Source organism: Pinus tabuliformis, chromosome 7 (genome assembly GCF_031772625.1).
Source record: "Pinus tabuliformis cultivar Carrire ecotype Pingquan chromosome 7, CPIR1, whole genome shotgun sequence".
Classification (NCBI taxonomy): Eukaryota; Viridiplantae; Streptophyta; class Pinopsida; order Pinales; family Pinaceae; genus Pinus; species Pinus tabuliformis.
Genome location: NC_142293.1, coordinates 798,562,177 through 798,586,459, shown reverse-complemented (window position 1 = coordinate 798,586,459; position 24,283 = coordinate 798,562,177).

Genomic DNA, 24,283 nt, shown 5'->3' with positions numbered 1-24,283 from the left:
TAGGTTCATCCTCGAGTGCCAATGAAGAACCCATACTGATGATGTCCCATGTTAGGATTGCGACTCAATCGCAAGATTATGGTAGTAAGAGTCATGTTGATGGTAAAGAAGCAAAATCTTCTCATTCTAATCCATCAACCTCAGCTCCCGGTTTCGATCCAATACAGATCGAGAAACCTAATCCATACTTGGTAATCAAACCACCCGCCAAGGGTATACTTCAAAAGTCAGCTTTCAATCCACATGCAAGAGTGGCTCAGAATTATAACATTGTTGAGGATTTAGTTGTTTCACGCTCGGCAATGTCGGCTTTGGAAGTGCTACAATCATGCCCAGCACAACGTAAATTACTTTTGTCGGCTATAGGAGCTGTTGATTTTCAGGACCCGAACCTAATAATTTTTGATCTAGAAAATAGTACACCGCATTTGCCTCATCAAATGGCTTTCCAGATTCCAGTGATAGTAAAAAACAGGCCTATTCATTGGACTGTAATTGATGAGGGAGCCTCAATGTGTATTATGTCGATATAGTGTTGGAGATCGCTTGGTTCTCCTTCACTAAATCAATCCCCGACGATTCTAAAGGCCTTTGATGGCCGTGGGTTTCATCCTTTTGGCATTCTACAGGATTTGCCTATAGGGGTTTAAGAAAAAACTGTTAGTCTAGATGTGGAGGTGGTTGATGCCCCTCTAGATTACAACCTTCCCTTGGGTCGAAGTTGGTCTTAAGCTATGACAGCGGTTGTTTCATCGGTCTTTCGAGTAATAAAGTTTCCACATAATGGAAAGATCATAACAGTAGACCAGCTAGCTTACTTTTCATCTGACCCAACCTCTTCAGAGAGTATACAGCATGTTGGTAAAACGACTATCCCATATAAGGATGTTGGAGTAGGACTAGTTAAAGATGCCAGTTTACTGGGAAATTTTCCTTTTCCTCCAATCAACGCATCATCTTCATTCGCAACCATTCATATGATTACATCAGACACCATTGTTTATGATGATCCTTGGATCATCCCTTTTGAATCTGAGATAGACTCATTTGGCAATTCCATGCATTTGAGTCCATATGAAATTTCCTATGAAGCCGTGCAGTCTTTTGCTCACCCGTGTTCAACCAAAAATGACTTAATGAATGTGGTCCGTGAGGAATCAATTTTCACATCAACCTCGGATTTAACCACCTTTTCTGAACTTGTTCACTATGATGAGCAAATTCGTGAAATCTTATGTGTAGATGATTTACCATGGGAAGATCTCCATCACAGGTCTTCGTTTTTACCTAAGGATGATCGTTTTGAAACTGATTTCTCATCAATTTTTACAACTACATATGTCAAGGAACCTCAGAATCTAATGACACATCCCGATTCAGAGTTAAATTTGGGGAACATCTCTCGAACTATTCCTATTGACATTTCGGTTAAGCCTGGAATTGTTGAGAACATTCATATAGGTGCCTCATGTACAAATGACGAAATTCAAATACATAAGGCCCTATTTCAAGAATTATGCGACCTGTTTCCCTGGTCCTATGAGGAAATGCCAGGAATTGATCCTGCGATTGTTGTTCATGAGATCAAGACTTACCCAGACGCTAAACCTGTCCGACAACATTTGCGTCAGATTCACCCACGAAAAGCTACTGCAATTAAAGCAGAAGTTGAAAAATTGTTGAAAGCAGGTTTCATTTATCCAATCCTGTTAACAGATTGGGTATCGAATATTGTTCCGGTTAAAAAAAAGCAGGGAAAAATAAGAATATGAATCGACTATAGGGACATTAATCGAGCTTGTCCAAAGGACAATTACCCAACCCCCTATATCGATCAAATCATTGATGATTGTGCCGGCAGCGAAATATTTTCCTTTATGGACAGTTTTTCCAGATACAATCAAATCAACATTCTACCTGCAGATCAACCAAAAACGGCTTTCATTTGTCCATGGGGGACATTTTCTTATTGCAAATTACCTTTTGGGCTTAAGAATGCCAGAGCAACCTTTCAAAGTGCGATGTCTTATGCGTTTCATGACATCAAGCACATTGTGCAACCGTATCTCAATGATTTGCCTACTCATTCCTTACATCGAGTTGATCATCTCGTCCATTTACAAGCAATATTTATGAGGTGTAGGCATTATCGGATTCGGTTGAACCCACACAAATTTGTTTTCTGTATAGAAACGGGTCGATTGCTACGATTTGTAGTTTTGAAAGCCGACATTTGCGTTGATCCCTCGAAGGTCGAAGCTATCATCAAATTGCCTCCTCCTTCGACTCTTCGCCAACTCCAAAGTTTGCAGGGGAAAGCAAAATTTTTACGACGATTCATTCCTAACTACGCCGAGGTTACAAAGGGTTTTACCTGGTTGTTGGAGCAAAACACTCAATTCTATTGGGATGAGAGAGCTCGGAAATTTTTTGATGCACTCAAACACACGTTGACCCATGCATCGGTTTTGCATCCTCCCAATTACAACCAGGATTACTTCTTGTATCTCGCTGCCTCTCATTCCACCATTGGAATGGTATTAGTTCAGAAGGATGAATTCGGAACTGATCATGTGATATATTACCTTAGTCGAACGTTAAATCGAACTGAGCTAAAATACTCACATGTGGAGAAATTGGCATTGGCAGTCGTTCAAGTTGTCCTACATTTTCGTCACTACATTTTACTACGTAGAACTACGGTAATTTCGGATTGCAACCCTATGATATACATTTTGACCAACAAATTGCTAGGGGGAAAGTACTTTAAATGGATCGTTATCCTGCAAGAGTTCGACTTGGAATTTGAGAAATATAAGTCTAAGAAATCTTTAGTTTTTGCGGAGTTAATGTGTGACTTCTCGCGTGATGACACGGAAACTGTGGTGGAGGAGCCCATTGCGAACGAATCCTTATTTATAATCAACACTTTAGATCTGTGGTATGGGGATATCATCGTTTATCTCCAGACCCAATCCTTTCGGTCAGAAATTTCAAGGTCAGAACGTCGGAAAATTCGATTCTAGTCCCAATAATTCAGGGTTATTGGAGATACTCTTTATCGCCGTGGGGCGGACTCTGTTTTTTGACGTTGCTTAACTCATGAGGAAGCTGAAAGTGTTCTAAATGACTGTCACTCTGGAGCATGTGGCGGTCATATGTCTAGGTATGCCACAGCCCAAAAGATATTTCACGCTGGCTACTTCTGGCCGTCTTTATTTAAAGATTGTATCACGGCGGTCCAAAAATGCCACAACTGACAGATTTTTGATCGTAAGATGCGCGCTCCACCTGCTCCTCTCCACCCTATAATTGTCGTTGGTCATTTTTCCAAATGGGGTATTGATATTATTACATGTAACCCCCACTCGGCTGGGGGGCATGCGTATATCATCCTTGCAGTAGATTATTTTACTAAGTGGGCCGAGGTAATGCCTACATTCGAGGCAGACAGCAATACAACTACAATTTTTGTGTTTAATCATATAATTTCTAGGTTTGGTGTCCCGCAAGCGATAATCACTGATCATGGGCATCATTTTCGAAATGTTATGATGACCAAACTTACAGGCCAGCTTGGTTTATGTCACGATTGTTCAACCCCTTATTATCCACAAGCGAATGGTCTGGTTGAGACCATCAACAAATTTTTAGTTATCATGATCCGACAAATCATTGGGATTCATCGGTCGAATTGGCACAACATGCTATTTTCAGTTCTTTGCGTGTACCAAACTTCAGTAAAAACATCAACAGGGTTCACTCCTTTCCAACTAGTCTATGGTTTGGAAGCTGTGTTATCCATTGAATGCGAAATCCCATCACTGCAAATGGCCATCGAGTTACTTCCAACCACTTCCGAAGAGGAAAAGCATTTGTTATACTTAGCTCAATTAGATGAGAATCGATGCGATGCTGCATTGGCGATCGAGACTCATGCAAAACGAATGAAAGCTCAGTATGATCGAAATGTGACCCCTCGAAATTTTTTGGAAGGAGATCTGGTTTATGATCAAGCTAATGATAAATTAGGCATTGGAAAATTTGTTCCTATGTGGCATGGTCCCTATGTTGTCAAGTGAAAGCTAGCTAAAGGGGCTTACGAATTGGTAGACTTTGATGGGGACTCTTTGGGTAAACCCAGAAATGGCCTTTACTTGAAGAGGTATTATGCTTAAAAGAATGGGTATGGAGATTTTTAGTTAGGATAGTTTTTCTTTCTAGCTGGTGTGTTTTAGTTTAACAATGTGCTTAGCTTAGAGAGTGTTTTTTCATCATTATTCCTACTCATATTGGTTTTACTCTTGATATTGCAGATGTCGATGCCTCTCCAAACATACATTGGTTTCGCTGATGGTGCTTGTCGTAATACACAGAACATCTCTTCCGCAGCTTGGGTTATCTATTCGCCGTCTGAGGAGTTAGTATCTATGCATGGGGTAAGCCTCAATCAAACAACGAAAAACATTGCCGAGTACAGTGCAGTGATTGAGTTATTGTCTGAATCTATTTCATTTGGGATTCCGAGTTTGATAGTGAGGTTAGATTCTGAACTCGTTGTATTACAACTTAATAGAGTGTATGCCATTAGAAATCCAGTCTTATTAAGATTATTTTTGAGATTGCGTCTCTTGGAACGTGAATTTGATTACATTGAATATCAGCATATTCCGAGATCTCTAAATACATTAGCAGATGAAATCGCTTCTCAAATGTTAAATAGACATTTACAATAATCATAAATGTAAATTTAAAACCATTCCATAACATGATTTACAAGATAAGCCAGTAAAAGTGATATATATATATAGGAGTGTGTCAAAAAATACATCGTCTTTGATCATAGGTTGAAAAACACCTTATGATCGGCAAAAATGATAAGTACAAAAAACAAAAATGTCACATGTGCCCAGAATAGGCGATCATCCTATCACTGGTGCTGATCTCTATAAGAAACCACTGCATAGGCCACCTTGCAAAGGAACCTCCTAAAAGGTCCCGGGACTCCAATCACATAGCGCTGAAGTCGACAAGGAATGTCGTCTATAGTGGTCTCAGGAATATCTCCTGTCAAGCGCTCGAGATGACCCTCCAATTCGGCCAAAACCTTTGCTGATTCGTCTTGCGGGGCTGGCGCGGGTGCAACTGGTTGCCTCCTCTCGAAAGGTCATAAAGCGGTTGGTTGCTGTGGACCCACATCTGCATTTCAAAGTTTTTACTATCAGTTTTGAGACGATGGAAAAATAACAAAAAAAAATTAATAAAAAAAAATGTTGAAAAGGATTTTACCTGACTCGTCCCACTGCTCTCTTGGTGGAAGAACCATGTTTGGGTCACCACGAAAATCTATCCCAGCATAAGGGAGGTCCTGAATGGAAAAGACCTAGTTTTCCAGCCATTGGAAATACTCGGGTTTGAATCGAGCAACCTCTGTCCTCTCATCCGGGTGACGGGCCATGACTGCGACCCATCGCATCAACTTGGGCTCTCGAGGAAGCCCAGCTCCAACATCAAGGTGCTATGGGATCAGCATAGGAACCCTCTCTAGGCAAAAACTCACGACCAAAGCCCCATAACCAAAGGTCTTTATGTTGTGGGGGAAAGTATCCAACTCGGAATGACCCTAACCCACTCTAAGGGTGACAGTTCCTTAGCAACAGCTGAAAGCAAAGCTATCTAAAGTTTCTTCTTTATGACATGCAAGAGATAAAAGGGATAGATCCACTTACCGATGTCTTGCGCAAATGGTCGATCCAATCTCCTTTGATTGCCGCTTTCTCCCAGCTCCAAGTATTTTCATGGGCCCAGCTACACGAGACAAAGAAAGGAAACTACAAGAAGCATGCATGCATAACTAATTCAAGGATTAGCATAAATCAAAGACGCAAGTAAGACAATACACTATTGAAACACATGCAAATAGAAGAACCTCAAATGCTTTATTAATATATGGAAGTAAGGTTCAGGCGGTGATACAACCATGCGAGGTCCAATCCAGCATCACCTTCCCGACGGAGAGAAATCTCTTCTTCACCTCCCTCAACCAATCACCCAATGCTCTCAACTGCAAACCAACAGCGATTCTTTTCACTGAATTCCGCCCTCCAGATCCCATGGGATGAGATCCTTATATAGAGTTTTGGAGTGAAGATAAGTCAGCTTGATGTGTGACTTGTTGTCCTCTTCAACTCCAGTTGTTCTTCAGTCCTTCACTCGGAGTTTCTACCTTCCACTTGGAGTTTTAGAAGCTCTTAACTCATCATTAGGCGGATCTTTTGATCAAGTGTCTTTTTGGAAGCTTCCTGGGCACTGGCACATTGAGAAAAAGATTCCTCCACATGTCAAAGTACGCCCAACGCAGGTAGCCTTTGTTGCACATGCGATGCAGCACAGGTAGCCTTTGTTGCACTTGCGATGCAGCGCAGGTAGCCTTTGGAGCAGCTGCTTTGATCCAAAATTGACCTGTTTTTGAGTGTTTTTCAGTGGAGAACTGATTTGCAGTGCTGTGGTTTGCTGACCTTGTTCCTCTAAGGGTAAGAACAACATGTTTAGGGACTTTGGATCCTTTAGATTATTGACATTTCATGCTCTATGTTGTAAGGCACAAAAATGTCTATAACAGTTGCCCCCTAAAGTATGAGGTCGTTTATCGGGTGAAATGCTTTATTAGGAGGATCCGAAGTTCATTCAATCGTCGGGAGGTGACCTGTAACAAAAACAATACAATACATTATCTTTTCATACTTTCTTTTCATGATCTAGCTGAGGCGGGCATTTCCCATGCTCAGCTTTATAAATACATTTGTTGTACATAAACAGACGATCGTCTGATAATAGACTGATAATTCTCTGCTTTTAATTATCATCCTTTTTTTAGTAGGATGATCATCTGCTGCACATGTCTATGTTTTTATCTCCTGAATATATATCGCAGCCCGGATGGATGAAACTAGATCCGGGGTCTTCAAACTTGTCCGATCTTCACTTTAGTACAAGTCAATCCATGTGAGAATTTCTTGAAGTCGAACATGGAAAGACATCGCTTGATTACCAGTCAATAATATAAACTGTTAACAAGCGCGAGAGGAATCACCGATAATGATGATGAACCTCAAGGTATTGCAGCACAATTCACGTGGTGTGAATATAGGATCTGACGTCGAACACCACGCAAAGTCTCCTGGTCGAAGGTCATTAATGTATACCTATCGTCAGGAGTGAGAAACTTGCCTTTGAGGCATGCAAGCTTCAAAGTACTGAGGGGGTGTTCCTAGATCAACTTCTTGGATAGTGAGCTGATGTCGACAAGAAGTGATCCGTCAAAGGAGGGCCTTAATGAATCCCACATCAGTGACACGGAACGGAGCTAGTGATGATGGTGAAAACGATCTGTGAAATATGATTCAGGGTGGCGGTCATGGAAGGATGAAAGATGATGTACGGTAGTGGATGGGACCCGGTTGACACTTTTCTGAATGACATCTCTTGAACATATAACGACACTGATGTGATGGATCGGTAGCATTACCCCATGTATGGATGGTATGGCGAGACCATGGTGAAGGGACCGGTGAATGATAATAACCCAACCCGATATTTGCGGAGGCAAAAGTGTCATGTTCAAGAGCGACTTGCTACCATTAAGCTTTGAGGTTCTTCCCAATTTTTCCCCAGTCATTTCTGACCAGTACCTCTTTATTTTTTGACAAGCTTGAGGAGGATAACATATGCTTGATCTATAACCTGCCCTTCGGGCAAGCCCATCGCTATGTTTTTAATGAGCCTAGCGATAGGGAAACTCGTCCTTGTCTAAAGAGAAGTTTGTCGCTATCTAATATTTTTAACGAGTCCAGCGACAAAGACAACTCGGTCCTTTTCATTTTTAGAGAGTCTGAAAAGTGTACATAAAGTAGACTCCAGGGGTCCTTTTTTTGTCATCTAATCCCTTAAGTCCGAAAAAGTATAAAACAATACAGAAGGGATGAATGTTCGATATCTTTATCGAGCCGAACCAGACAAGCGCTCAATCTTTTTGTGCAATAATCCCTCAGGTCCAAAAAGATTAAAATTTAGAGGAGGGATAGCTCTTCCGGTCCTTTTAACGAGCTGGAAGGCCAAAACTCGGCAAACTTTTCATTTTTTACGAGTCAGTGAAAAGAGCTCAAAGAAGACTCGTATTTTGAGGAACGAGTGATAAACAGGGATAGCAGCAGATTCCAGGTACAGGTTGGAATTTTCCAATCACGGCAGTATTACGAGGATGGCTAGGTGGGATCACTCTTCGCAGCTGTTCCTCAAAATAGGTAAACAATCAAGTGGATGTGAATGATCGGCCAAATGAAAAGTGGAGGTGACTGTGCACAAACACGACCAAGGCTTTTATGGCTGATGAATTTACGGTCTCAAATGGTTATTTACCGGTTCATTTTTTCTGGATGAGCTTGAACTCTGGGGGAAGCTTGCTCACATGCTTATGTTTATTTTTTAACGAGCATGAATTCCGCGTTAAAACTGCTCGGTTTTATGCATGCCCCTAGCATCATAATGACGCATGTCAAAGGAGGGTGCCCCCCAAGCTTCATTGCATTCAACTTGGTGGTTGGAATGAAGGTATACCTTTGAATTTTGAAAAGGGGATTTGTTTCATTTTTTAATGAGGTTGACATAGTAAAAGAGCTATCCTCATGACTCCTTGTTTCATTTTTTAACGAGGTTGACACGAGATAAGAACCGTCCTCGGGGCCCACTGTATTTACAGTATTTCCATTAGGGCGACGATCCATGCTGACAAAATATTTAGGAATCTTCTGAATCCATTGGATATAGAAGATTTCATATTGTAGGTTTCCACTGTGGCTACTTCCGCCAGATTACCTGCCGGCGGTAGGGCAAAAGTACCCATTAAGGCTGGGTCTTTTAGGAGACCTACTCCAATATTTTGGAGCGATTGATTACTCTCATGGATCATTGTGCTGCTTCCCGTAACTTGAGAACTGTTGGGGAGAAATGTTTGTTCGTCGACGATTGTAATTTTTCCTTGAAAAGGAAATACAATCCTCCTGAAGTAGGTCGACACAACTACGGCCATGGCATATATCCAAGGCCTTCCCAGTAGGATGTTGTAATCGAGATTTCCGTCGATTACTTCAACATCAACTTCTACTGTTTTTCCCCCCAGTTCAACTTGCAAGTTAGTTAAAATCCCGTATGGAGTGTATGATCGTCCATCAAATGATTTTAATGTCGTTGACGATTTTGACAAGGGTGGTGAGCCTAAATTTTTCCAGCAACTCACCGACATAAGACATGTAGATGCCCCCTCATCAATAATTGTTCGATGAACAGTCTTATTGAGGGCTTTCACTTGAATAAGGAAAGCTAGTTGAGCTGGTAACTTAGGGTCATATCCTTTATGATCAATGGCCACAATATTGGAATCCATTGGGCCAATCCCACCTATGGCTGATAATAAAGCTTGCTCTTGGGAGGTGCAATTTTGAGCTACCTCAAGTGTCAACATAGCGGACGACGATTGGGTCAGGTCCTCTATTATATTATAATTCTGTGCTACTTTTGCACAAGGATTAAATGTCGATTTGTGTACTACTCCCTTTGGCAAGTTTATTATTGGCTTAGGAACGATGGGTGGCACAACTTCGTTCAAAGTTGTTGTCGAACAACTAGGTTGTTTATCAGCCTTGTTATTCGACCGCTTTGGATTCCGGTAACCTTTATTTCTTGTCAAAGCATTATTCTGCTGCTTTGAGGTGGACAACATAAGCACTTGGGACCGGGAAGCATTTTGATTGGCAATCAGATTTTGGCTTGGATTAGGGAACAGATCAGTCAATACTGCTGGGGTTTTTGAACTCTTGAAGAGTTTCTTAACTTCAGGTATATGTGGACAATCTTTCGTCCAATGATCCTCATCGCATATATGACACCCTGTCGGGGGTCTCCCTTTCCTTTTCTTTATCTTCTTGCCCCCTGGTTGCTTCAGTTGTTTGCCCTTGTCGGTCGACATGGCATTTACTTCTGAGGCAAGAAGTTCCTCATTTGCATTTTGACTAGACATTTTGCGTTTGCCAGTCACGCCATTACTGGCGTGAGAGTTAGTATTCGATTCAGGAGGGGGAGGAATTGAAAATTCAGGTCTAGGGGCGTCAGGTATTTTGTCGTAGAGCGTGCCCGACTGAGTATATACTAAGTCTAAGTATTGAACATGAGCAATGACTTGCTCCTCTGTTATGACTCCTCCCTTGGCCACATCTTCCGTTATAACGGGAAGTAACGACTTTATAAACCATTCAGCTAACAGCTGATCGGGAACGTAAGTTTTCACCATCCTACGACGACGTCGCCACTCATGTATATGATTAGATATGTGAGTGGCCGTTGTCTGTTTGAAGTTGGTAAGGAGTTATGTTCCTGTTTCATACCTTATCGGTAATTGAAAATGGGTTAAGAAATTCGTGGCTAAGGAGCTCAAATTGTCGAAAGAGGCTCTTGGCAATTCAATGTACCATTTAGCCGCTGGACCTGTCAATGTCCTCTGGAAGAGGCGAAGTCTTATTGAATCATCATTCAGGGTGTTTGATGAACACCATAGGTGGAATGTCATCACATGATTCGACGGATCTTCACCTGGATTTCCATTGAATTTAGGAATGTCTGATGGAAGTTTATGCGGAATCGCTGGCCACCAAGAGGCATAAGCAATTGGATCATTAGTCAGCCAGTTTAGATCTGGTAATTCTAGAGTTGCTATAAAGGGCAACTGTTGGTTCAGGTTAGGCGAAGCATATCCGGGATAAGATGGTATCGCCTGAGCAATGGGTCTTTGCAGACCAGCATAATGCTGACAACTTTGACAAGGTTGATGGGCATAACCATTATAGCATGGTGGCCCATTACTTACAAAGACTTGTTGCTCAGGTCCTTGATATGATTGCTGGAATGGCGGTTGTTGAGATTGAACCAGCTGTGGTTGTTGGACCATTTGTTGTTCACCAATACTGGATGATTGACCAAGATGAGGAGTCACAGTACTTGTTTGAGCCTGAGTCGCTCCAGATAAGGAGGCACTACCCTGAGGTTGTGATTGAGCCGCTAAGACAAGAGGTTGTTGTATTACAACAGGTAGCGCTTGTACTTGCGACGCATTCGCCATAGTAGGTGTGGGGGTAATATTCGACACAGGGTGTACTGGTCGCACTGAATATGCAACTCCTGATCGTTGAGGCAGTAATGGTACCCAACCGCTGGATGTAATTCCAGTTTGACCTGATCCTTGTTGTAAACTCTCATATGGTTGTTCTCTAGGAGGGAACAATGAAAGAGCATACTGTGCTCCACATGATGGAAATCCAGTACTTAAAGGGCAAATTGGCCCTTGAAGACACATTGGATCAATTTGTTGAGTTTCAACATAAGAAGTACCAGATGATAATCCGGATGAAGAAGTAGGAACTAACCATATTGTCGTCTCTGATTGGACTCCGGCTTGTTGTTTACAATTTTCCGGGACAGATGGTATACCGGCGAACATCATCAAAGTAGCAGTAGGAGGTTCTGTTGCTGCTGTGTTAGACGACACAGTCCTAGATGTCGACGGTTGTTCAGACATATCTAGTCTAACCAAAAGATTTCTTAGCGATTCTACAAGAACTTACGATGCCAAAAGACTAACTTCAAAGATCAATGCAGGAATAGGAGGTGATTAGGTTCCGTTTAAAATGAATTTTATTATGACGACGCTTTTAGACACAACTTGCTTTTTCACTTTTAAAGAGTCGAGAAAAAGCTAAAGATGACTCTAGTCTCCTTCGATGTATTAACGAGCCCGAAGTGACAAATGCTCGGATGGACTTTTTCAGTTATAGAGTTTGAAAAAGGCCAAAAGAAACTACTCTGGAGTTCTAGGCAAGGGTGTGCCAAACCTTTCGCGAAACCACAGAATACATTTTACGGTACGAGTGGTCGATCTTCGTGAATGTTGTGTTCACTGCATCGCGATCAGTAGGGCGGCCGACACGGCTTCCTATGGATAAAGGCTTTTTTCCTATAGGGGTCCCCTAATATACGCGACGGTACGCGGGGGCACAAGTCCGTATTAGTGCTATCGTCCCTCAGGAGGAATCACCCACCTTCGTAGAGATCGACAGTCACTATGTTTAACGACGCCGGTTCAAGTCTCTACCTAGACCTCTACTGTGTTTCGTTATGTTTCAAAGCGTTGTTAGATAAATTCAGTTCTTTTTAGGTTGATCTTGTTTAGCAGTTTGCCTTTATGGATCACCACGTGATGTATGAGACAACTCCTAAATGCAGTCTAAGAATGATAAGCAAGCTTTTTTCAATTCTTTCAACTTATGAAAACCTTAACTACTGAAGGAAAAGAAAGACATCATCTTTTCAAACAGATCATAGAGCACACACTGATGCACTTTTCCTAAATCGACATGCAAACTGTCAAAATGCACATGCACAATGCAAGTATTTATTTTCTTCTTCCTTAATGTTGAGTGAATGACAAAAAGAAAGCTGTTGTACGATTTCGAATTCAATTTCAAGCGAAAGCAAACAAGTGTTTGTCTAATAATCAAAAGAACACCTTAAGATTCACTCGTTTCAACACAAGAAATAGTGAAATTCGAACCATATAACGAAAGTAAATGCTCAAGCAGCTATGAACAGCGATAAACTAGCTCTTAGAATCACAACGACACTTTCTCACAGGTCTAGATCCAAGAGGTCATAGCAAGACTAGTTCACTTTCGCTACGGGAAACAGTGAATGACAGCAAGAAATACAATAAGAACAATCACGGTTTCTTCATACAACTGAGGCGGAATGAAGGCAAAGAGAAGTGGTTTCAGCTAGGTATACAGGTTAACAACAGGCTACAAAAAAAAATACTAAAAACTGGGCAACAGACAGTGGGGAATCCCAGTTGCACAAGGCAAAACTAGATCAGAGCAGGTGCTGCACTGTCAACCTGCGATGCAGCGCAGGTAGCCCCTTCGGGACCTGCGATGTCAGTGCAGGTAGCCTTTGTTGCAGTTGCACTGATGAGACAACTCTCGTCTCTCTCAGATTCCGGCTCACAGTTTGCTCAAAAATGAGCGGTTTTTGGCCAAATCAGTTGCTATCAGTCAAGTATACTCTAGAGGATGATTAAAGGAAGATGAGCACTATCACAAAGAGCTAAAAAGAGTCCTTGTGGATCAGCTCTTCAAATCATAAACATGCCCAGCACTGGGCTAGAGTAGCTGCACTCTACTTTTTATTCGAAGAACTCGAATGCAGTTTTCGATTCGGTACTCTTTTGTTTAAGAAAAGAATAGCAAGAAACACAAGCTACCAACAAGACACGATCCCCAGTGGAGTCGCCAGTCTGTTGTGGGGGAAAGTATCCAACTCGGAATGACCCTAACCCACTCTAAGGGTGACAGTTCCTTAGCAACAGCTGAAAGCAAAGCTATCTAAAGTTTCTTCTTTATGACATGCAAGAGATAAAAGGGATAGATCCACTTACCGATGTCTTGCGCAAATGGTCGATCCAATCTCCTTTGATTGCCGCTTGCTCCCAGCTCCAAGTCTTTTCACGGGCCCAGCTACACGAGATCCTGCAAACAAGACAAAGAAAGGAAACTACAAGAAGCATGCATGCATAATTGATTCAAGGATTAGCATAAATCAAAGACGCAAGTAAGACAATACACTATTGAAACACATGCGAATAGAAGAACCTCAAATGCTTTATTAATATATGGAAGTAAGGTTCAGGCGGTGATACAACCATGCGAGGTCCAATCCAGCATCACCTTCCCGACGGAGAGAAATCTCTTCTTCACCTCCCTCAAGCAATCACCCAATGCTCTCAACTGCAAACCAACAGCGATTCTTTGCACTGAATTCCGCCCTCCAGATCCCATGGGATGAGATCCTTATATAGAGTTTTGGAGTGAAGATAAGTCAGCTTGATGTGTGACTTGTTGTCCTCTTCAACTCGATTTGTTCTTCAGTCCTTCACTCGGAGTTTCTACCTTCCACTTGGAGTTTTAGAAGCTCTTAACTCATCATTAGGCGAATCTTTTGATCAAGTGTCTTTTTGGAAGCTTCCTGGGCACTAGCACATTGAGAAAAAGATTCCTCCACATGTCAAAGTACGCCCAGCGCAGGTAGCCTTTTTTGCACTTGTGATGCAACGCAGGTAGCCTTTGTTGCACTTGCGATGCAGTGCAGGTAGCCTTTGGAGCAGCTGCTTTGATCCAAAATTGACCTGTTTTTGAGTGTTTTTCAGTGGAGAACTGATTTGCAGTGCTGTGGTTTGCTGACCTTGTTCCTCTAAGGGTAAGAACAACATGTTTAGGGACTTTGGATCCCTTAGATTATTGACATTTCATGCTCTATGTTGTAAGGCACAAAAATGTCTATAACACTTTAGTCATCCATTCTTGGCCTTGGTCAGTTGGCCTTTCACATTGGCCAACATGGCATCGCACCAGTTGAAGATGGTGCCTCGAAAGCAATCAACTGACATACGCATCTGGGATCCGGTGGCAATATGTAATGTGGTAGCTCCACAAAGTCTGGTGAGACTGAATGCAATCACCATGAGCTCAGGACGGGATGTCGTCTTTATGTCTATCCCTTTGTCTCTAGCCTCGTTGTTGCAGTACTCTCGCTGGAGGCTATCGATAGACTGGCCACCTGGCCTAGTCCCGTGCAGAGTCAAGTCTTCGCCTCTCTTAGGAAAACCAGTCAATAAATATATGTCCATCGGCTCGATTTCAAGCTGGTGGCCGCCAATGAATAAGCACTGGTCCTGTATGCTCCATCTGTCAACCAACCACTGTAAGAAATCCACCTGAGCCCTCATGCCAGGAATGGCCCAAAATTTGTACAATCTGCACGCCCTCAAAGCATCAATTGAAGACTGATGATTCCATGCGGCAACATCCACGTCCTCATGCTCTCGTTCATGCCAATCTAGCGTGATGTACTCTCTGCATCAAGTATAAAGATTAATTAAATTGCTAGAAAATATTTTGATTGGTCCATTTTTGAGAATTGTTGGGTTCAAAACCCTTGCGGCGGGGTATGCACCTCCGCGTTAGACACAGTGTGTGGGACCGCACTTTATCTACACGAAAGGTGTGAAACTCGAGCTTTTCCCAATGGAGAAAATGTCGGGGTCCGCAGGCCCGCAATGGTAAACCTGCGGGCCCCTTCGCGCGGGTTTTGCGCCTAAAAACCCTCCCAAAAATGAAAATAAAGGACTAAAACAAAAAATTAATCGGTTAAAAATAAAGAGTAGGATGATGTGGATTACCTGGAGAAGATGGCGCTTGATTCCGACAGTTGGATTTTTCGAAATCTTCACGGGAAGTTTTCTGAGAAAAAGCATTATTTTCTCACCCAAACTCAAACGGTAAAAATGAATTTACAAAGGCCCTTTTTATAAGTTTTTTGACTAAATAAATCGCAAATTTGTTTATGTTTCACTTTGAAAAGGTATTTTGCGACGTTTTTATCCATTCCAATTATGTATGAGTAATGTTTGTGTTTTTGTGCAGAATAAAGGATTATTCAAGCGAAATCTATCATTTTCAACAGAAAAACATGTAGAGTCATATTTAAGCTCTTTTCTGACTCCTAAAACATGAAAAGATTGCCAAGTGTTTCTTTTAGATTCGTTGAAATGGAATTAGAAGACGGTCCACTTACATCTCTTTTCCGACCGTAAAAACATGAAAAGATTGCCGGATTTTTGTCATTTCAAATTCGATATTGGTTATAAAATGACGTGTTATTGATCACTTTTTTACTTTTTCGGGTCAAACGCACTAATAACGAAAAGTAATCCTTGGTCGTAAAAGATCAAGCGGTTCTCTCAAGTATTATTTTATACTTTTTCGGGCTTGGGAGACACAAATTTACGAAAAAGGTCAATCCTGGAGTCTTCTCAAGTTTTTTCAGACTCTCTAAAATTGAAAAACGCCGAGTTTCTCCTATACTGGACTCGTTAAAATTTCACAGTAAAGGACCTGTTCAATTACAAATAGGAACGAACCACTCCTTCTTAGGGTTCAAATTTAAACTAAGTTGGACTCATCCGAAGGATGAGCTTATAATCAAGCAAATGTTATCCTCCTCAAGCTTGTCAAACATAAAGAGGTACTTACCAGAAATGGTGGGGGAAAAGAGAGAAAAATGAGCCTATTTGTCATACTTTGTAACCACTCTTGAACATGACACTTTTATTCACCTCGGTTGGGAAATCCTTTGCCTAACAGTTGATCAAACCACATTGAAAGTCTTCAGCCGGTTTTTGGGTATTAACTTTGGGTCAATTGTCACCAAGCCCTCTGTCGTGTCGTTATGTGTTCAAGAGGTCACTGCATATAAGCCATTCATTTGAAAAATATCCGTCATCCATCTTGAGCATCCCTCAGTCAGTCCTTGCAACTAAATTTCTTCAACTTGATCTATGATTTCGTGTTGTGGGCTTGCCTACAAAGGATCACTTTCTATTGACATCAGCTCATTATCTAGAAAGATGATCTAGGAATCGTCAATACTTTGAGATCTGTATGCATCAATGGCAGGTTTCTCGCCTTTGACGACATTTTACATCATTGACTTTGGATCAAAGGATTCTGTGACATGCTCGACATCAACATATTTATTCGCATCTCATGGACTGTACTGGGTACTTTGAGAGCCATTGACATTATTGGTGGTTTCTCTCACACTTGTTAACAATTTACATCATTAACTAGTAATCAAGTGGTTTCTACCATGTTCGACATCAACACATTTATTCGCATGTATAGAATTGTACTGTTTCGGGAACTAGAAATGAAGACCCTGGATCTAGTTTCCACAATCCAAGCTGCGATGAATTTTGTATTCATTATATAATGGACTATTTATAAACAGATGGTTGTGTCCATACTGTGTCCACATGAGTCTATACTTGTGATGTTTTACAAGATCATTCATGTTTCAGAATATTAGTTAGTTTCTAGTCAGTTTTTATCTGAGTATGGGAATGCCTACCTCAGCGATGATATGATCTCATATATATATCTTGCATTGAATTTTTTTACAGGTTCCAACCGGGTTCTCCACAAGATGATCCTCAAAATGATAAAGTACTTCACTCTTCCTAAATGATAAGAAATCCTCATCTACTACAGACTTCGCTCTTTAGGGGGCAATCTGTTACAGAAAAATATCATCACCATGATTATTTGCAGTCAGTATGGGTCTATCATCACTTGTACTGTCCTCCTAAGCAAGTCTCAGACCTCAGCTCTTCAAATCAAGCTTTGGAAATGAGAGAAAGACATTAAAAATCAATGTAACTCTGGTTCCGCACTTTCTCTCATGGTCACCTGCGGTCCCGCACCTTCTTTGTACAAAAGCTATGGACCTGCCCGCTCTGTCCCTAACGGTGTAGGTGCGGACCCCTGTGAAAGTCAAAAGGCGCACGTTTAATATTAAAAAACTCACTTTGGGTTAATTCTAGAGGTTTCTAGGAGGAATTTTGACGTGGATTGTTTTCTCTGAGGTGGTTCATGCATCCCAAAAGAGAAGGAGCTAATCCCTTGATGAGAGGAGCTATCCCTTTGAAGGAGGGCTTTATCCCTTTGAAGGAGGACCTAGTAACCTCCCTCCATTGCACTATAAATATAGGCATTGGGCTGGTTGCTAGGGAGGTTAGAAGCTATACATTTTTTAGGGTAAATGCTGGTGAAATCAACAGTTCCTAGTTGAGCTTAAGAGGAGAGATCACACATCTTTTTGGCTACGTTGGGGAGTGAGTGAAACTTGTCAAAGTAGAGGAGACTTCTTGCTGGACCCTGGGAGGAGCTTGTACAGCGTCAAGGAAAAGGTTGTAAGGTTCTTCTTCTTTTGAATTAATACAATCAAACTCATTTTTCTCAACAAGTATATTATGTTATTTGTTTCATGGACTCCTTGACTTTCATGTTAAATATGTTTTATGCAATTGGCTTTTCTGGTGCTATTTAATTTGTTTACCTTGTTTGTGTTTGCAGATTCGCGAAAAGGAGCTCATTTGGATCGAAGGAGTGAGGGCATCCACAAGCTAGCGTTGGACCTAAGGTAGGCCCTAAAAGCACTTGTTTTCTATTATTTATTAAAGCATATTTAGAGAAAGATAGTGTCTCGTTGGTTTGCTTGTCATTAGGTCTTCTTTAGATTCTAGGAAGGTCTATCTTGTCCGCAAGATTGACTTATTCCGTGTGACAAGCCCGACATCGCTTGTTTTCGATTAACCTTCAAAATTACTCTTGTTGTCTATAAAATGAGTACAATTTAAGAAATGGAATGGCTATGTGTATGGAAATGTAATGACTCCATATATATTAAAATGGAGAGACTGTGTTTATATGAAAAATGGAATGAAATGTATATAAAAAATGGAAAGACTGTGTATATGAAATGACTGCATGAATATGAGAGATAAACTTAAGAGTTTTCATGTAATAAATAGATAGTAAGAGTTTAGAGAATTGTAGATAGGTAGGTCACATCATCATCTTGACCGTTAACAGGTGGAGTTGTGGAGGATTGTTTGAGTACAGGTTATGGAGTTTGAAGCGGAGATTTGCTATGAAAGAATCATTGAGATTATTTTTCATTAAAGACAGAAGATATGGCGGAGATATAGTGGCGGTCAAATCAAATGATGGTTGATTAAGGAGACATGTGATTATACATACTATAAAAAGTTATGTTTTCAAATTGCTTTTTGAAATAAATTTTTCCATTTACCTTTGGATCCTTTACCTTTCACTTGCTAATTTTTTTTTTTTGATGTTTATCTATAGGTAGCTTGAGCATGGTTTGGTATTCAAAAATTGATTTTTCTTTTTCAAATCCTTGCATACATGATTTTATTATGAGTTGTACACTTGTGCCTGAGTTGATAAACAAATTGTACCTACAGAATCAGATTAGCTACAGAACAGAATCAACTGCAGAACGTGAAACAGAAAGTGAAATATGGCTTATGGATCATGAATAATGGAAGTGCAGTGTAAGTGAAATGAAATGAGATGTAAGACAAGATGATAAATGAAATGAAGATGGAATGAAAACTGTAAAAGGAAAAATTGAAAAATTTATTGATGAAATATGACAATGGGATGAAGTGAAACTGTAAAAATAAAATGGAGTGAGGTGAGATGAGATGATGAATTTTGCAGAATATAAACTGCAGAGTGATTGTAGCTTTTTGTCACTACTTATTACAGAAAGAAAATGGAAAATATAGGGTGTCAGAAACCTCTGATTTTCACCCTGTAATTTCTGTATAAGTATGCCAATCAATGATTTGTTTTCAACCTTATACAATTTATTAATTTTTTTCTTTTTTTTAGGAAAAATAAAGACTAAGTTAGTGGAGAAGAAGAATTCTTCTTCACTAGCTTCATTTTAGAATCATCTTGGAAAATATTAATGAACTCCTCTTTTGAAATGGGTTTCTCATATCTCTTTAATCTATGACTATTCACAAGAATAGGAGTTTTACTTTCATCTATTGTTCTTATCCTCACTGCTCCATTACTAAAGACTTTTTCAATCTCATATGGCCCAAGCCAATGAGTTTGAAACTTAACTTGAAAATATTTAAACTTTGAATCAAATAATAGCACCCAATCTCCCACTTGAAACCTCTTTTCCTTGATATATTTGTCATGCGACTTAGCCCTCTGTTGTTGGACTATAATATTCCTTTGAATTTCCTCTTGCTTGATTTCATCAAGTTCATTTAATTTCTCCAGCCTATGCTTTTGTGCCTCTAATAAATCTAGTCCTAGTTGGATTGCCATCTTGAAAGTTATAATTTGGAAATATATAGGGAATAGGACTTGTTTCTCATAAACAAGTTCATAGGGTGTCTGTCCCATTGTATTCCTCCATGTAGTTCTGTAGTCCCATAAGGCGTCAAGAAGCCATTCCACCCAATCTCTTCTACGTAGATGCACAGTCTTGGTGAGGATTCCTTCAATCACTTTATTTGTAGATTCCACTTGACCATTTGCTTGTGGATGATAGGGAGTAGATTTGTTTAATCTTGTATTCTTCCACAAGCCCTTCCACCATGTTAGATGTAAATTGAGATCCTTGATCTGTCACAATTTCTCTTGGAACACCAAAATGAGTGAAGATGTCCTCAAAAAGAAAATTAAATACAGTTTTTTCATTATAAAAAGGTAATTCTTTGGCTTTTACCCATTTAGTGACATAATCAGTGCATACCAATATATACTTCTTCTCCTTAGATGGAGGATTAATTTGCCCAATAAAATTTATACCCTGTTTTTCAAAAGGTTCGATGAGTACTTGAATTTGTAATGGCATTTCATTTGAGGGAGCAAGTTTCCCTACCCTTTAGCAATTGTCACATCTCCTCACATATTCTTTAGCATCTCTGAAGATGGATGGCCAATAATATCCTAAAGAAAGTATTTTATAGGTTGTCCTCCTGTTAGCAAAGTGTCCACCACATGGCTTATCATGACATGCCTTAAGAATCTCGGAAATTTCATCTTCCCTCACACACATTCTGATCATAATATCTGGGCCTATTTTATACAATTCGTTAGTGATCCATGAATATCTTGCACTTTCCTGAATAATTTTTCTTTTCTCTCTAGGAAGAAAATGTGAAGGTAACTTTCCTGTGACGAAATAGTTAGAAATATTTACAAACCAAGGAGTTTGAGTAGTTATTGCAAAAATATATTAATCAGGAAACTTATCTTCAATTAGAGAATCTTCTTTGATATTCTGAATCCCGGACAAGAAATCAACAACTATGTTTTGTTTTCTAGGTCTATCTAGTATAGTAATGTTGAATTCTTGCCAAAGTAAAAGCCATCTTGTAACTCTGGCATTAGTAATAGGTTTATTCATTAAATATGTAATTGCAGAGTGATTTGTATGAACAAAGGTTTCATAGCCTGTTATATAGTGCCTGAACTTGTTATTTGCATGAACAACAACTAAAAATTCCTTTTCAGTCATAGTATAATTTAACTCACTAGGAGTCAAATTCTTACTTGTATAGTAAATGGCATAAGGAATCAAATCTTTTTGTCCCAATACAACTCCTAGAGCTGTATTTGAAGCATCTGTTGAAATATGAAAAGGGAGTTTCCAATTTGGACCTCTTAAAATGGGTGCTTCATAATTTTTTTTTTAAGGTTTCAGATGCCAATTGGCAATCAGAATTCCAATTGAATTCACAATCTTTGGTAAGCAATTTGAAGAGCGGGGATGCTATTTTAGTGAAATTTTCTATAAACCTTCTATAGTATCCTATAAATCCTAGAAAACTTCTAACATCCTTTTGGCAATTTGGAATTGATAATTTAGAGATGACTTCAACTTTAGATTTGTCAACTTTAATCCCATCTCCTGAAATGTGATGTCCTAAAACAATACCTTCCGTAAACATCATAAAACATTTTGCATGGCTTAGTGAAAGGTTTGTTTCTTTACATCTTTTTAAGAACTTTTTCCAAATTTTCCAAAGCTTCCTCAAATGTATTCCCATAGACTGTAAAATCATCCATATATACCTCTACACAATCATGTATTAGATTAGAAAAAATTCCTAGTACTACTCTTTGGAATGTTGCAGGTGCATTAGATAACCCAAAATGAAGTACTCGGTAGGCATAAGTTCCCCATGGATAAGTAAATGTGGTTTTATCCTTATCTTCAGGTGCTATCTGAATTTGATTATAACCACTAAAACCATCCAAGAATGAGAAATACATCTTACCTGCTAATGTATCTAACACTTGATCTATAAAAGGAAAAGGGAAATGATCATTAAGGGTTGCTTTATTCAGTTCTCAATAATCAATGCACACCCTCAATTTACCATTCTTTCTAGGCACAATTATCGAAGGAGAAACCCACTGGCTATCTGAAATTGGGTAAATGAAGTTTACATTCAGTCATTTTTGGAGCTCTTCTTTCACATTCTCTCTAAGATATGGATTCATCCTTCTCTGAGGTTTTGTGATAGGTCTACAATTTTCCTCAATGTAGATGTGATGGATAGAAGTCTTAGGATTAATGCCTTTCATGTCGATGTTTTCCCATGCAAATGCAACATAATGTTTTTCTAATTTTTTGGTTAGCTCTTCTTGCTGTAGTTTTTCCAAGTTTTTGTTTATGTTCAATGTCCTATCTGGAAAAATTTCAATTGTAGGGCTAGCGAACTCTTCCATAGAATAGAGAGACATCTGACTAGATGACAAATATTCAACATTAGATTTTTCTTGAAATTGCTCATGGTCATATTCTGAAGATGATTCAAAATTTTCTAATGTATTTAAAATTTGACTATCTTCACTAATATCTGAAATAGTAAAGAGAGGCTGAATATCATCTTCATCATCAATCCATTCTTTTTCATCTATTTCTATGATTTCTTTTGCTAGAGGATATAAAGTAAATTTTTTTGTTGAATTACCATTAGAAATATACATGCCACCACATCTACAACTAATAAAAACATCAACTGTGGCCAACCAAGGTCTTCCTAATATGAGTAGATGTCCTCATAGATTGTTCTTGGGAGTTAAGATTATGAAATCAACAGGGTATTCCCATGAATCTAAGGGTACTGAAATATCTTCTAACACTCCATCTAGTTTGATTACTGATCTATCTTCTAGTTGCAGTAAGGTAGGTGTGTAGAGAAGATTAGGAAGCTTGAGTTGCTCCATAGTTTGTTTGATAATGATGTTTATTGATACCCCTAAGTCAATCAATGTATTTGGAATTTCAACTCCATTGATATGTGTTTTCACAATTGGACTTCCTGGATCCACATATTTTTGTATGGAAATTTTCTCCATCATTATGTCTGCTATTTTTCCTACCAGGTGAATTCTTTTTGTTTCCTTCGTTTTTCTTCCTGGATTCTTTATGCTCAACTCCTTTATTGTTTTAGCTAGAACTGGAATTTCTTTAATGGCTTGTAGAAAACGGATTTTGATACATACATTCTTCAATTCATCTAGAAAATCATAATTGGGCAACATAATTTGCTTTTCTATTCCTCTATCAATTTGTAGTCTTTCAGGAAAGGGAGGTGTAGAAGTAGATGTTGGTTGCTCATTGATAGGAGTTGTGTTCACTGATTCTTTTTGTTTTTCTTTTTCAATGTTTTGGTTTTGGAGAGATGTTCCCTCAAAACTTTTATTGACCTTTAGAGAATCTTCCTCAGATCTGTCTTGTTTCTAAATAACTACAGAAGGCCTTTCCTTTTCTAATATCCTACCAGATCTCAGTTGAACATCATTAAGATCTAGAGGAGTAATCATATAAGTTGGAAATTGTTGTCCTTCTACCATGTAAGCATTATAAGGGTTTTTATTGTTGGGGTTTGGTAATGGTTGGGTAGGTAGTTGATTTGGTTTCTGCTAAAATGGCAGTAAGAGTTGAGGATTTTGGTTTTGTTGTGGAGATTGTTGTGGAAATGGTAATGAAAGTTGAGGGTTCTGATTTTGAAGTTGTGGTTGCTGATTTTGTTGTGGAATGTTTGGGGGAGGATAGTTCTGGTATGATGCAGGATATTGATAATATTGAGAAAATATCCCATAAGGATTTTGTATTCCTTGTGCCCACAATTGAGATTGAGATTGATGTTGAGGTTGAGGCCAAGTTTGAGTTTGAGATTGAGGTTGAGGCCAAAGTTGCTGCCAACAATTCCAATTTGGTGGGGGCTGAGGATACATTTGATTGTTAAATCCATAATTTTGTGGCCCCTGCCAAGGTCTTCTAGCAACAAAACAAAGAGGTTTTGTAGAGTTTGGGATTGTTTCCTCTTGAAAGATAGCCTTAAGACTTGGAATTGAAGGACAACCTTTGGTCTCATGGCTTTCTGAGCAAATCATACAAGTTCCTACAAATTTTTCATCTAAAGGGCATTCTCTTAGAGCATGTTTTTTATGCATTTTGGACAAAAATATGGCTAAAGCATCTGCTATTGGGTAAAATGCACAGATGAAAACTGCCTTCAAAGGCCTTCCTAGGACCTTCGACAGACTGTAAGATTATCTGCAAAAGCTACAAGTTACACACATGTTCATCTATCAAACATAAATTGACAGGGTATGGAAATTGTATCACCTTTGGTTCCTTCTAGATTCGCTTGGGGATCTCTGTGTAGCAAGAATAACTACTTCTAAGCCGGCTCCAAGAAAATTCCAGAACAAAG